Genomic DNA, 15,144 nt, shown 5'->3' with positions numbered 1-15,144 from the left:
CTATATCTGCTGTTCTCATATGTGAATAATCACTTGTATGGCTTTTGACTGGGATAGTGTTATTTTTTTTTCCTGTGGTTCCGTGTTTTACAGTGTTGAGAATGATGAAGTGACTGGAGCATCTCTCCTATGTGAAAAAGCTGAGAGAGCTGGGACTTTTCAGCCTAGAGAAAAGAAGTCTCAAGATTTTCTAATAAATTACTATAAATACCAGAAGTGACGGTGCAAAGAGGACAGAAATAGGGTCCATCCACTGGTGCATCCACAGGACTAGAGGCAATGGATACAAACTGGAACACAGTATGTTCCATCCAAAAATCAGGAAACACTTCTCTATTGTGTGAGAGACTAAGCAATGGGTAGTCCAGAGGTTACCCATAGAGGTAGTGGTCCCTAACTATTTGGAGATCTTCAAAAGCCATCTCCACACAGTCCTAGACAATCTGCTCCGAGTGACCCTTCCTGAGCAGGGGGTTGGACCAGATGGCCTCCAAAAGTCCCTTCCAACCTTAACCATTCTGTGATTCTGTGATTCTGAGAACACACTATTTACCTATTGCTAAGCAGTGCTTGCACACTGCCATGGCCTTTTCTATTTCTCACTCTGTCTTGTCAGCAAGCAGGTTGAGGATGCACAAAGTGGGAAGGAGGCACAGTGAGGACAGCTGACCCCAATTGACCAAAGTGGTGCTTCATACCAAAAAGCATCACATTCAAAAAAAAATATATATATTTCTGGGGATGGTGTGATGGTGCCCTGCTTTTCCTGGAAATAGCTAAATTTTTGCCTGCCAATGTAATGAATTAATTCCTTTTTATTTTTATTATTATTTTATTTTATTATTTTTTATTTTGCTTGCACATGCAACTTTTGCTTTACCTATTAAACTGTCTTTATCTCAACCCATGAGTTTTCTTGGTTTTATCCTTCCAAATTTCTTCTGCATTCCTATGCAGATGGAATGAGAAAGCAGCTGTGCGGTGCTTAGCTGCCTACCAGAATTATACTGCAACACCACTGAAATTTAATGTATTGAAAAATATAACAATCACTGAAAATTATATAAAAATTAAAAATAATAAAAAAAAAAAAACAGAAATGTACAGAAGTTAGTGTCAGTTATTCAGAAAACAGAAGAGTAACTTTTCTATGAACAGCCCAGCTGAGTTTTAGCTATATCAAGAACTTGCAGACATCACAATTATAGTTAGATGGATCTGTATGATTTCTCCTTTTTTGGTATTACATTTCAAAAACTCTTTGTTGAAAGAAATGGCGTGATAGACACAGAAGTGATGAATGCGCTGAAAAATTGTTTCCTGTCTTAAATGACTTTATAAACCTACTGGGAAACTTTTCATGTCTACATCTGGTAGATGGTGACTAATGCAGGATAATCAAATTAGAAATCATTCAGCCAGTAGGGACTAGTGACCACACGAAGGCCTAGTGTCTAAAGCAAGATTAGAAGTTGATATGTGTAAATCACAACTAATCAAAAACAGATGCCTGATTTTAGACAGGTCTTCATGAACAAGAAGTCAAGAAAGCTTAGAAACAATTGAGTATATGGAGACAATGGAATGCAGACTACATGATAATACAATAATATTATCAGTCAATAATATTCTATACAATTGGGTATGTATAGTTGAAATGCACAGTATCTACCTGCTGGTTGTGTAATGAGTGTAAATGAATAATACTTAATGTACACATCATGTGCAAACATCTTGTGAAAATGTGGAATTAATGATTAAATTGGACATATGAGATAATATTCTTATTCTCTTATTTTTGATGGGCTAGCACCATTAGAATTAAGCATTTGTTATTAATTTATAGACTGAAAATATGGTTTTGGTGATTACATAGATATTTTTATCCTAAACCAAACCAGAAATATACATTTTAAAAGGTTCCTAACAGTGAATATCGATAAAGAATCACAGAATATTTGGAGAAAAAAAAAAAAAAAAAGTCTGTGGTACTTCTACATCAATTTTCTTATTTACTTCTGCAGCTCCATGGAACTTTCCTATAATCACAGAATAGTTGAGGTTGGCAGGGACCTCTGAAGATCATCTAGTCCAACCCCCTGCCAAACAGGATCACCTAAAGCACATTGCACAGGATGGCATCCAGGCAGGTTTTGAATATCTCCAGAGAAGGAAACTGCACAACCTCTCTGGACAACCTGTTCCAGTGCTCTGTCACCCTTACAGTAAAGATGTGCCCTCTCATATTCAGCCAGAAATTCCTGTGCTTCAGTTTGTGCCCGTTGCTTCTTGTCCTATTACTGGGCAAAACTGAAAAGAGACTGGCTCCATCCTCTCGAATAATAATTTATACATATATATATATTTATATATATGTATCTTTACTATACTGATCCTATATAAAATGTGTCTCAGTGTCTATTGAAGAACATGTGTTAAATAAAGGGACGGTATAGTTTTTTCTATCCTAATCATTTTCACGATCTATTGTCATAGTTCAGGAGTACTGAATATATAGATATGTCTCAGTATTTTGAAAATACCAAACATAACCTTCTGAATTTATGTAGTGCACCTACCTTATTCACATAGTTTCAAAGAACTAAACATCATAAACCATCTGCTGTATTACACTGGTTTGAATTCATGCATTACAGAGAATGTCCTATATCTATAAGGTATGTAGATAGATACCTATATCTACATGTAGATATCTATAGGGATATGTATATATCTAGATATATACAATATAGATATCCAAAGGATATGTTTTGATGTAGAAGGATTTCTAGTGGTAGCAGAAGCAATTCTCTTTATAAAGCCAAGAGAATATTTTACCAGTAACAAGCACAACAGTGAATATTGAGAAAATAAATTTGACATTCAGATAAATTAAAGATTTTAACAACGTGCTTGTGAAATGCCAGAGTACAAGTTAATTTTACTAACTGAGATCCTTTACGATTCTTCAATATTTAGTTCATTTCTACTTCTGATTACGTGATTTTTCAGACACTGATTGTTTGCCATCTTCTCGTTCTGAAAATTCATGTGACTCATTATAAATTACTCACACCAATTGGCCAACTAAGTCTCACATGGCTCCTTCTCCTGTATGGCTCACTGTTTAACATATAAATGGTGTTTACTGGTATTTAATTATAATTCTGTACATAAATATTTCTGTGACTTGAGATTTGGAGGTACACATGCATAAACACTATATTGACAAAAATGTTCTGCTAAGCCAAAAAACAATTTGAACAAAGTAAGTTTTGGACAATATTAGTAAATATGTCAATCAGAATCTTTCCTGCAAACTGTGTAGGTGGGTAAGATTAATGGAAAAGACTGAGCAAACAAAGTTGCACCTCTATTTTTGCTTACTGAAAAGGGCTATCCAAAAAATCAATTGGACTATTCCATTTCTGTATTTTAGTTAAATATTATTTATTCAACATAGGTTTGGACACAGTGCAAAAGTTTATGGCTCCACTATCACATTTATGGTATATCTGGAATTCTAAGAAGGTAGATGTGATTACATTTTTGTAACAATTCTGCTCCACTGAAAACAATGTCTTACTGAAAACAGTAAGAGCAGGCTCAAGTTGCTGGCTGCTAGTAGAGCACATATAAGTCATGTACAGTAAACATAGCGTCACTCATCCAGGGATGAAATCAAACTCCAGTGCAGAACATAGGAACTTCAGTTTACCCAACCATACACAATAGTTTCCTAAAGATCAAAACAAATGTTTGTATTTTTACTGTTTCTACAGTGACTGACAGATTAAGAAAAAAAAGAGTTTGTGTAAGTGTATATAGGATATATTTGGAAGGACAAATTCATGACTCAAAACACATGCAATTAACATCTAAGTACTTTTCAGCTTCTGAATGAAAGCACTTAGTAGAAGCAGAAGAAATTAACAAAAGCAGAAAGTATATTCCACACTCTCAACAGATAGGATTTTTAGCATGAAAAAAAATCACTTATGTTAATTCTTTGAAGCAATAACATATGTTGTTTACTTATTGTTGCATCTTGCAGAAAAATGAAGTTGGCTTCAACAAATAATGAGTAGATGAATTTTCAAGAAAGAGGACTGTGCGGCTAGAATTACGAATACCAGACAGTAATGCCATTATACTGTGGGCTTAAGGTTTTACCACAGCAAATAATAGCCTACCATGCAGACAAACAAATTAGCTGATGATGGACCTCCATTCCACATCTAAGCTTTAATCTCAGACAACCAATTTAAGTAATGAGGAATCATCCTCTTGTACTACTGTGATAATATGAAAATGGTGTGGAACAGATAAGCTGAAAAGAGTTGGTCAAGTTTTTGACCTTTCTCTGAAGTGCCTTTGACATTAGCTAGATGAGAATGTGAGGACTCAACTCTTTAAATAAGTCTCCAGTGATCTAGCCCCTTGAAGGTCTCAAATAACTTTTTAATCATGACAGGCACTTTGGCCTTTCTCACAAAACACACTAACATGTAAGTTCAACTCCTACTAAAAACTGTTAGTGGTTTGAGTTCATCTCACTTAGCTTTAACCAATTTAAATACAAGGGTCTTGTCTAAACTGCTCACTTTCCAAAATTCTCACACAAGCACTTAAGACCTTTCTGTTCATGATTTTTTCTTGTGAAGTCTTTAGAATTCTGCTCTAAGGCATGCTCATTTTGAGTAAAATACTGTAAATTTGCTTAGCAGCTGTCTCATACTTTATTCCTGTCAGACTTACAAAACAGGAGTTTTTGACCCTCTGATGTCTTCTAACAAGCAAGTTCAGAGTACACGCAAGTCAGAATTGCAGGAGGAAGTCTGTAATGCAGCCCTTCCTCGAAACCAGCCTTTTTTCTACTTGATCCCTTGGATGATGGACCATTCAGATTTTTACTCCAGTGTAACAAAATGCAACTTAAACTCATGCCCTTCACATTACAGTATGACTAAGAAGTATTCAGTGTGCTATGTAGTAAACCTTTTGGGGAGAGAGCATAAATAGGGAGACAGAAAGCATAAATTTTCTCATTTTTTTTTCCAATTTTTACTGAAGCTGGTCTAATTTTTACAAAATGAAATCAGACTAAGGCATGAAGAGGATGAGGGTATTTTGCCCTAAAGGCTGTGGAAACAAGTGTGAAAATATGTTTAAAATATAATGTAAGCCTAATAAGAATTTTCATGCCAATAAAAAGCTACTGTAATAGAATTGACAATGTTACATTAGCAGTGGTATCAAAACATAGACACAACTATGGGTACATGTTTTGGGGTAGATTTTCTCTCTACCTCAGCTGCCTTTGAGGGCAATGTTATCTCACTTTGCATCAGCTCTGTGAGAAGACTTACATTGTCAAAAAAGAAATAAAAAGAGGGACTAAACAATACAAAGGTTTCTTTGCTTTTAATTTTTCAGTCCATATTTTAAGAGATTCCATGAAAAAGAATGGAATTAAAATATGGACCTTGAAATCAGGACTTTTGTTTCAAATAAGCCCTTGTGTCTTTGGTATTGTTGCGGCAGCTAAGCACCACACAGCTGTTCGCTCACCCTCCCCCCTCCCTCTCTGGAATGGGGGAGAGAAACGGGAAAGTGAAGCCCGTGGGTTGAGATAGAAACAGTTTATTAAGACAGGATAATAATAATAATAATAGTACTACTATTAATAATGTGTACAAAACAAGTGATCCACAATGCAATTGCTCACCACCTGCTGACCGATGCCCAGCCTACTCCCGAGCAGATGTCCCCTCCACCCCAGCTAGTCACCCCTATATATTGTTTAGCATGATGTCAGATGGTATGGAATACCCCTTTGGCCAGTTTGGGTCAGCTGTCCTGGGTCTGTCCCCTCCCAGCTCCTGCTGCACCCCTAGCCTGCCTGCTGGCAGGACAGAGCGAGAAGCTGAAAAGTCCTTGGCTTGGTGTAAGCACTGCTCTGCAACAATTAAAACATCAGCATGTTATCAGCGCTCTTCTCATCCTAATCCAAAACATAGCACCCTACCAGGTACTAGGAGGAAAATTAACTCTGTCCTAACTGAAACCAGGACAAGTATCCAGAGCTAATGACAAATGGCTCCGTGGATCATTCACTTTTTGATGGAATCACTGGGGAACTTCACTTAACAAAGTTCATGTGATCCTCTTATACTCATGGAGGAACACTGAGACAAAGCAGTAATAATTTATTTATACAAGTGATAAACTGGAGTTATGACACTTTTTCAGTCTGGGTTTGCATGACTTTGTTTCTAATTTCTGAAGAAAAGTTGAGTCATCCAACCTTCCTAGCTACATTTAGTCAAAGGCAAAGTGCTAGGCAAACATATCATGAAAAGAACTATCCTTTTGGCTTATTGTTTGATATTACCAACAGGACTGTAACCCAAAAGCACTGCTATTATTGTCCTCAAGTTATTTTATAGATTAAAAACATTACGAATCATCAGAATGGGACCTATTTGTCCATATATTTCCCTTATTCCCACTGCAGATTTCCAATTCTAGTGATGCTCCATCCTTTGCAGATGGAGCTTCTGTGATTCCTCTTAGTCTGCTTCTGAAAACTCTTGCAGATCTCATGCTTATAAAATCTGGGATTATTGGTAAATATTCTTTTTTCTTCCTATCTCTTACTCCAAATTCTTCTCTCTGCCTAATGCTTTTTTTGATAAAATGTTGCCTGGGTAGCAAAAAGTTTGGAGCAGGGGATGTGAGGAGTCTGTGAGATATATTGGTTGTAAAGTTTCTGTGAGCAAGAGGTGCTCTGAAGACAGGTTATGCCTCCTTATTAAAAATTCCAAGACAAAGATAAAGAAATGGCAGGATCCAGGGATGAGTCAAAATGAGTTCTTCTTTCTTCTTGCTGGTGGAACAGAGTTAGCGCAACAGGGCAAACAATATTCTGTGAGAGCACACGTGGCACCACAGTGCCTATCAGTACATTCACAAGTGTCCTATTCTACTGGTGACAGTATGCTCTAGCTGATGTGTATAGCCTGCACTACAAATCAACATAATGGGTAATGTATATTGTTGTTTTTTTTTTTTTTTTCTACTTGTAGCATATTTACTTTTTGCCTAGACTTGCTTTTACACATTTTTATATGATGATATCAAACATGAAACCATGTTTAGCTACATTTATATCCACTGTATTAACTTCTGTGCTAGAAAATATTCCCCTGAACTATTGATATTTGTTCCTGGTGTCTAAATTTCACTGGAGTTGTGTTCTCAGAAACACAGCAGTGCAGAAATAGCCTTGGGATTTCATCTTCTGCCCCTTCTGATTGAAATTGTAGTACTTGAGAAGACATATCTCCCAAAATACAACAAACGTTATGTTAGAGTACTTTGATAAGATGCTTCAAAAGAACAGCTATATTAACAATAGAACATGAAACAGAACCTGACTTTGAGTTTAAAAGCTCTGTGTTTAAGAATTTAAATGCTAGGATGTGAATTCAACATTTCACTGCATACATAGATTAATCTCAGAAAGTGGACTTCCATTTATGTAACCTTTAAAGCCTCAGTAGGACTTCTCAGTTTATCTAATGACAAATATTATTACATTGTCATAATGATCATACAAAATAATCACATATAAACCTGGTCAAATATTATAGTGCCAAACTAGCTGGTTAATAGCACAGACTTGAGGAAGAATATAGGGAATGTTCTTATTATGAACTGAGAGCTGAGGGATCATGTATATTCCATTTTGGTATTTCCAGGGGAAATAAATATATATATATACATATATATATATACATATATATACATATATATAACTTTGCATTACATTGCAGAGGTAGTACTTTACTTTAGTGCTCCATGGATTTCCAGAGGGAATAAAGTGTATGGATTATGACAATAAAACTATAATCCAGATAATGCAGAATTGTGGACATTTTTTTAAGAAACCACCTATGTTGAATGTGATTTCAAATATCAGAACAACATGGGCTGTTATAACATCTGGTAGCCCCATAGTATAGAATGTTTCCCCAGTAATCCAGTGTTTTGAGTAACAGAAGGAAAAAAGAGTGTTATGAGACTTAGGGACAAATTACCTTCAAGGTTTGTGCAGACAGACCACAACAGCTAAAACCTGGAAAGAAGCAGACTTTGGTCTAGAATTCAATAAAGACAGCCAGATGGACAGCAGACACAAGAATTTGCAGTAGAAAACAGCATAAATAAGAAATGACAGCCCCCTTCTCAACATATATGACTTTATTAGGATTTCATTAGGAAAACAATATCTTTATTACTCTTTTTGATGTGCTGGCTTCAGAGTTCTGATGCTGTCTATAGATGTAGTTCCATGCTCTGTAAAGCATGACCATTTGTCTATTTAAATAGACAAGCCCAGTCAGCGTAAGCTTGCCAAAAATTCTAGAATTGCATGCCATGCATGCAAGGATGGCAGATAGAAAAGGCTTTCTAATTTAATACAAAAAAATTATGCACAAAGCATTCAATTTAGTTTAGTTTTACAGAATCATTCTTCATAGGGGTATATTTAAAAGATACTTCAAGATGGACTCAGTTGATAAAGTAGTTTAGAAATGAATGAATGATTACCATCTTAAATGACCCTTTAGGAAAGGCAGATTCTCCCTTTCCCATGTTCAGATGTCATCTACAAACATTCTGTGTTCTGCTGAAATTCTGTCATCATTTGAAGCACCAGGAGTTGGCTGTTATTGAAAGACAGATACAAATGCTGATTGTCCTTTAGACGGATAAGACATGACAAATTTTGTTTTTATTTGCCTTGGGGCATAGGAGATTTGAACAATACAATGCAAGAGTCTTGATGTGAAATAAATTGGAATAATTACCATAAATGTCTAATCATACGTGGCATAAAATAAACCTCAATTTCAATACGTTTCAGGAAAATCTAATGAGGTCTGATGTTTATACCTATTTTCTGGCTCTAGACCAAGATTATATTCTCAACAAATCTGAGTGGCTTTGGCAGGATCAGAATCTCTGGCATTATAGCAATAAAAACATTGGAAATATATATATATATATAAAATGCTTAAAAGACACAAGTCTGTCTTTTCTCTCTTTTTCTACCACTTACACTTTTTACTCGTATTTTTAAAATTAGGTTTCACTCCCTCAGCCATCTTGATATATGAGGTTGTCTTATGTTATTGCCACATAGAGTAGAGTAGAGTATTCCACAAGATGGAATAAATAATTTGAGCTATAAAGACTGCAAAACTCAGATAGCTAGATTCTGTTCATGAGTATGAATTGATGCACCTGTATTCATCATTCATGACCAACAAGGTGTGTTGTATCTACCAACAGCAGGTATCTGATGAGGAAGGACAGAAGAGTCAAAAGAAGCTGTTCTATTGCTTTATTCCCTCTCTCACATAAACACCGTAATGCTATCCATGCAGAACTAAAATTATTATTATTAATTATTATTATTATTAATAATAATAATAATAATAATAATAATAATAATAATAATGCCATGAATCTCATATAAGCTGGGATCTGGCATTGAGTTCTCCACAGGCTACCACATTCAAATCAGCAGCTCTATTTTCCAGGACAACCTAATCCTGTATTTGTGAACTATTTCCTTCACAGCCTTGACCTCAAGTTGATCCCAAGTACTTCTGGTGAGATAGATGACAGTCTTTTAAATACAAGCAAAAGCATTACAGTTTAGGGGCAACCACACTAGAAATCTGTTTGTGTTCTGGAGCAACCCCAAAAGTTTTACATTGCTATAATTTCAGCCAGCCTTGATAGAGGACAGATACATTTCATACACTCTCTAACTGGCCCCAGTCAGTGTCTGCATAGTGATACAGGTACAGCAGACCATGGCTTCAAGGTTGAAAACATTCTGAAGGGAGGATTTAATCAGTATAAATTTTTACTCCACTGGTATCTGGTGGACTGTTGCCACCGTGTGTCAGCTACAGCTTTGGTCCTGTAGATTACCTTATTCATATTTCCAGGAGACTGGTTTGTGAAACTAGAGGAACAGTGTGCATAATATAAACATTTTCAGAGACCTGGGTGGAGGGATTACAGAAACACAGGAGGCTTCATCCTCAGCAAAACAAGTCCACATAGAATTTAAGACTGCTGAACAGTGTTTCATAAACAAAGTGAGAACAGTGAATATATACTATGAATTGAATTAATATCTTTCCCTGTTTGCCATATTAACTAAAGCACAGACTTAAATTTACACTAGAAGGCCTTATAGAAACTTGGCAGAAACACAGTACAAAACCCACAGGGAGTCAGAAAGATTGGTCAGAATTCTTGTCATATATAACACAATGAAATGCATTGGTAATAATTCAAAAGCCATTATAGAAGTCTGCACTGTCCACATAATTTCAATATATTTAAGAACAAAAAAGAAGACAGAATAGTACTTCTCACTGAAGATATTTTTTCTATTCCAGACATCACATGGGAATAATAGATCTGTAGAGACAACAATAATATTTTCATAACAATGAGTGTAATCTGACTGTTATGCTGTTGGATCTAAAGTATAGTTTTCTGAATGCAATGGTCTCCATGGTTCATTTCCTCCAAATGACTACTGTGTGTTAGCCAAATAAGGTTTCTTCAAAAACTAAGATTTATATCACTGTTTGAGCATGTTTGTGCATGTGACTGTTCATGTGTATAACTTAGATTTTTTACAGTGGTCTCATTTGAAGAAAAACCTCATTAAACAGTACCGTAGCTACTACAGAACATCTTACAAATGAAGGGGTATTGTTCTTTTTTGATTAACAGCTGCTTTTGGTTTAAGTAGTTTACTGTTGCTAAAAGCTCTGACAATCCAGATACTTTTAGTTATCAAGGTTTATCTCAACCTGTTAAAGTCTAGATAAGGGGTTGCCAGTTTCCCTGCTTCAAAGGAAACAAGAGTAATTGGAACTATAAACTCTCCCATTCATCATTAAAATGCACATTTTTATAGGGCTACAGAAAGCATCTGTATCTTGACTTAGACAGGGCATGCATTAGACAGATTTAAACTGAGACTGCTCAATACTGCAGATCACTTGTCTGACATTTACAGATGTTAATGTGCACACACTCATTTTAGAAGAGGAGAAAATAGCACATGCTTAATCAGAAGATTATTTTACAGAATGAGGTTTTCATCCAGCATAGTTCTTTTCTTTGTCTGAAGCCAAGGGCCCTTAGTCCTTCACCAGATGGATGTGGTACCTGCCATGATCCAGTTCTACTAATTTTCAGTGTAGTTTCTCTCACTTGTGCCTTGACATAAAGACAATGCAACATCTAAGAACCATGCACTCCTGAAGATGATTTCAAACATTATGCCTTGGCCAAGTCTGGCAATTATTCATTTCTATAGTCTATTAATAAAAAGTGGAGTCTACATAGCAACTAAATAGCTCTTGTTTGTACATGATGTTCATATTTCCTTATGGCTAATTTGATGGAGTCTTCCCTTCCTTTGTAATAGCTTGCAAATTCAACAAAGATAGAAACAATTTCAAAGTAAGTTAAGTTTACTCCTACATTTTGCCATTATCTTCAGAATATATAAACTCAACAGTCTAAAGTAAGGTTTTTCCAGAGAATGAGTCCAAATTTTTTTTTCAGTTCCTTTCCCTTGCACTCAGTAATTCTAAAATGAGTCCCTGTTTCTGTCCACTGGAATGCCACAGAGAAGGTTGCCTGATAAAATTCCTATTAACACCCAAAAAAACACCCTGCACAGATATTTTAAAGATTTGATATATATGTGTTTAGATAGGTTTCCTAAGGAAGCAGATCTCACAGGTTCAGATAATCACAGAATGTTTGATGTTGGAAGGGACCTCTGGACGACATTTTGTCCAGCATCCCCTGTTCAAAGCACAGTAACCAAGAGCAAGTTGCCAAGGATGATTATCCTTCCAAGAAGAGAGATTCCATAATCTCTCTAGGCAACTTGTGCCAGTGTTCAACCACCCTCACAACAAAAACTTCTCTTATCTTTAATGTAAATTCATGTATTTCAATTTCTGCCCATTACCTCTTTTCCTATCACTGGATGACACTGAAAAGAGTCTGCCTCCCTCTTCTTTACATATTCCCATTTACACTCACTGATAAGATCCCCTCTGAGCCTTTTCTTCCTGAAGCTGAACAGTCCCAGTTTCCTCAGCCTCTCCTTATATGTCAGAAGAGTATTAACAGAAAAATACTTTGTTTATTGTTATTATTTGGGCTATAGATATAACACAATATAAATTTAAATAAATTTATGACAAGTCACTCAAATTTTGAATCCAGTCACATAACTAGAAATTTCATCGAAAGGAAGAGATCTGATATTAAGTCACATATAAGTTTACTAGCTTCTCTTTCGGTATTGACTGCATCAGGATCCAACAGTGTTAAAAACTTTTGAAAATATTCCCTGAAATTAGCACTCCTGGAGGATTTAAATAGGATGATAAATAATCATTTATTACATTATTGTATAACAAATATTACACTAAACTATGTTATCCCTACCCAAATTATATTTTCATACTATAGAATTGTGACATTCTGTTATAAAACTTTCTGTGCATGTCTTTATATATAACTTCTTTAGAAATCCTTCTAAAGGGCTATGCAATCAGTTTTATTTTGAAAATATGCTTTGCCAGTCTCTTATTTTCTTTTATGATGTGTCTATTCTGTTTGGTTTGTTGCTGTTGTTGCTTGTCTTTGGTATAGTAATTATGTGCATGAGGTTTGAAAGGTTCCTTCTAAAACTCCATATGTATTTTTATAACAATAGTGTTTGAGGTTTTACCTAAGACTTATAGAAGATTTTATATTTGAAAGTTGTACAAAGAGAGACCCTTTCATTGCTATGTAATTACTTTCTATCTGTACCAGGCCCCAAAATGTGCCTGACCCATCTCACTTATCTCACGTTTAAGAGTTTTCAGAACACAGTTTGAGGTGGTTGTTCAAGAATACTAAAAAAAAAAAAAAAAAAAAAAAAAAAAAAAAAAAAAAATTCAGTGCTGAATTTCCTCTCCTCAAAGAGCTGTTTCATGATAGAACTGAATGAATTTTAAAACTCGTTTTAAGATCTGGCAATCTGAGCACCATTGGCAGATAATTTTTCAGCAAGATGAAATATGCATGTGCAAGAAATAAAAAAAACTAAGATACTTGCAGTCTAATCCATTTAGCAATCTGTCTCTAATTTTAATGATATATTTGTCATTTTATTACTCATGAAATGTCATTTATATGAAACTGTCACTATGATATTAGGGGGGAACAGCTTGTGTTAAACTGTGTAACGTCTTTGCCAACTTTCAGTGTTTCTTACATTCTACCTCCTTAGAATTTCCCTTACACTTCAAATATAACATGGTTACTTTACTACATGTACCACACTTTTGTACATAGCTGCTGTAAAAATGTGGTGGATGCAGAAACCATTGTATTTAGTTAATTTGCCAATATGAGAATTATTCTGAAAAGCCCTGTGTAATAGCCTGAAGTGAAACGAAAATCCTACAGTATTCTAAAATATCTATAATTGTTTTCAATATTAGTATTGAGTAGGTGGAGCTGTAATCACTTTCAAAGAGAAACGGTGATATTAGATTTCTTTTTCTCTGAAAGATGTTTAAAATTATTGTCTTACTGACAACCACTAAACTGGAGGAAAGTTAGACTTCTCTTTTGTTGACATTCACATATTTATATCAGTAACTCTGCTTGGTAAGTTACAGTCAAATGCAGAAAAAAATCCTGCTAGTTAATAATTCCCAAATCTGTAAAATGATCTATAGAAAACACAGATAAACAAACACAAAGGCAGCACTTATTCTCTTTTTATATATATGCATACAAGGGTTTTAGTGCTCTTTAGGTTCTCATCTACCTTATAGGAGAACTCTACTAGTTTTCTCACGTTTTTCATGTTCTATTCAAAACTGTTACTATGAATAGTTATAAATGTGTTAGAAGAACAGCTTTCAGCTGTCTTCTTTTGTAAAATAAAGGCAATATCAGCTAATTACCTTTCTATTGTCTCGTGAGGATTCAGAAGGCAATGTAGAGCACTTCAAAGCATTAAACATAACACAGAGTTCTTATAAAGTTGTTATTGAACTCAAAGCTCCAACACAAAGAAGGAAATGTCTGTATTTGAATTAGATGAAATTGTGGCTGAATTAAGATGAAAGATGTTTGTTAAAAAGAGAGGATTTCTAAAATGAAAAGTTTTCTTTAGGAAGCTCCAAGAAATTTTATTTCAATATTTTCTAATGGTCAGTCTTTGATTTGCATTTTGAATAAACAAACAAAAAAAAAACAAAACAAAACAAAAAAATACCTGCCACTTAAAAAATAACCATTATTAGAAAAAAAACGAGACTTTGAAGACTTAAATTACTGGGCAGAAAGAAGACCGTGAAAGATGTTTCATATCAAAGTTCAGGTGGATGCTCCTTCACATAGGCACAAAACATTCACTGCTGTAAGAAATACCAGAAACTTTCTTCTTGATTTTTTACTTTGTCCATTAAAGTAAAGAAAAATGTGTTATAATTATTTACAAAGAAAGAATTGATGGGGGCTCCCTGGGCCCAGGGGACAGCAAGGACTCCATGTGGCAGGCCTCAGCAGACTGGGCCTATCATCGTCAGCCAGGACCATGACAGGATGGAGGCAGCTGGGAGAGGCCCAGCTGCAAGAAATGGGGTGCCTCCATGTGGACTAAGGCCTAAACAGTTCGAGGTAGGGTTTTGGTAGGGCTGGAAACAGTGTCCTGTGGCCTTCACTAGGGAAGGCCCCAGGTGCTTGAATGTTGTCCTAGGCCATGGACAGGGTTGGGGAAGCCTAAGGGAAAGGGTTTGTATTGTCATAAAAATATATAGTTTAATGGTTATAAAGAATTGATATATACACTGATCACAAAGGACGATTTAAGAACTCATTCAACAATAACTATGGAAGATTATATCTTCAGGTTTTTCCCCATGAATCCGCCACTTGTCATCAGCATTTGTTTTCAGTCCACAAAGCTTCCATGTTGATCTCAAAGCTTTTGCCCTGTTTGTAGAGCTGTGGAAC

This window comes from Cygnus olor, chromosome 1 (assembly GCF_009769625.2).
Source record: "Cygnus olor isolate bCygOlo1 chromosome 1, bCygOlo1.pri.v2, whole genome shotgun sequence".
Taxonomy (NCBI): domain Eukaryota; kingdom Metazoa; phylum Chordata; class Aves; order Anseriformes; family Anatidae; genus Cygnus; species Cygnus olor.
The sequence above is the reverse complement of the archived record's forward strand: the minus strand, read 5'-3'. Positions refer to the sequence as shown.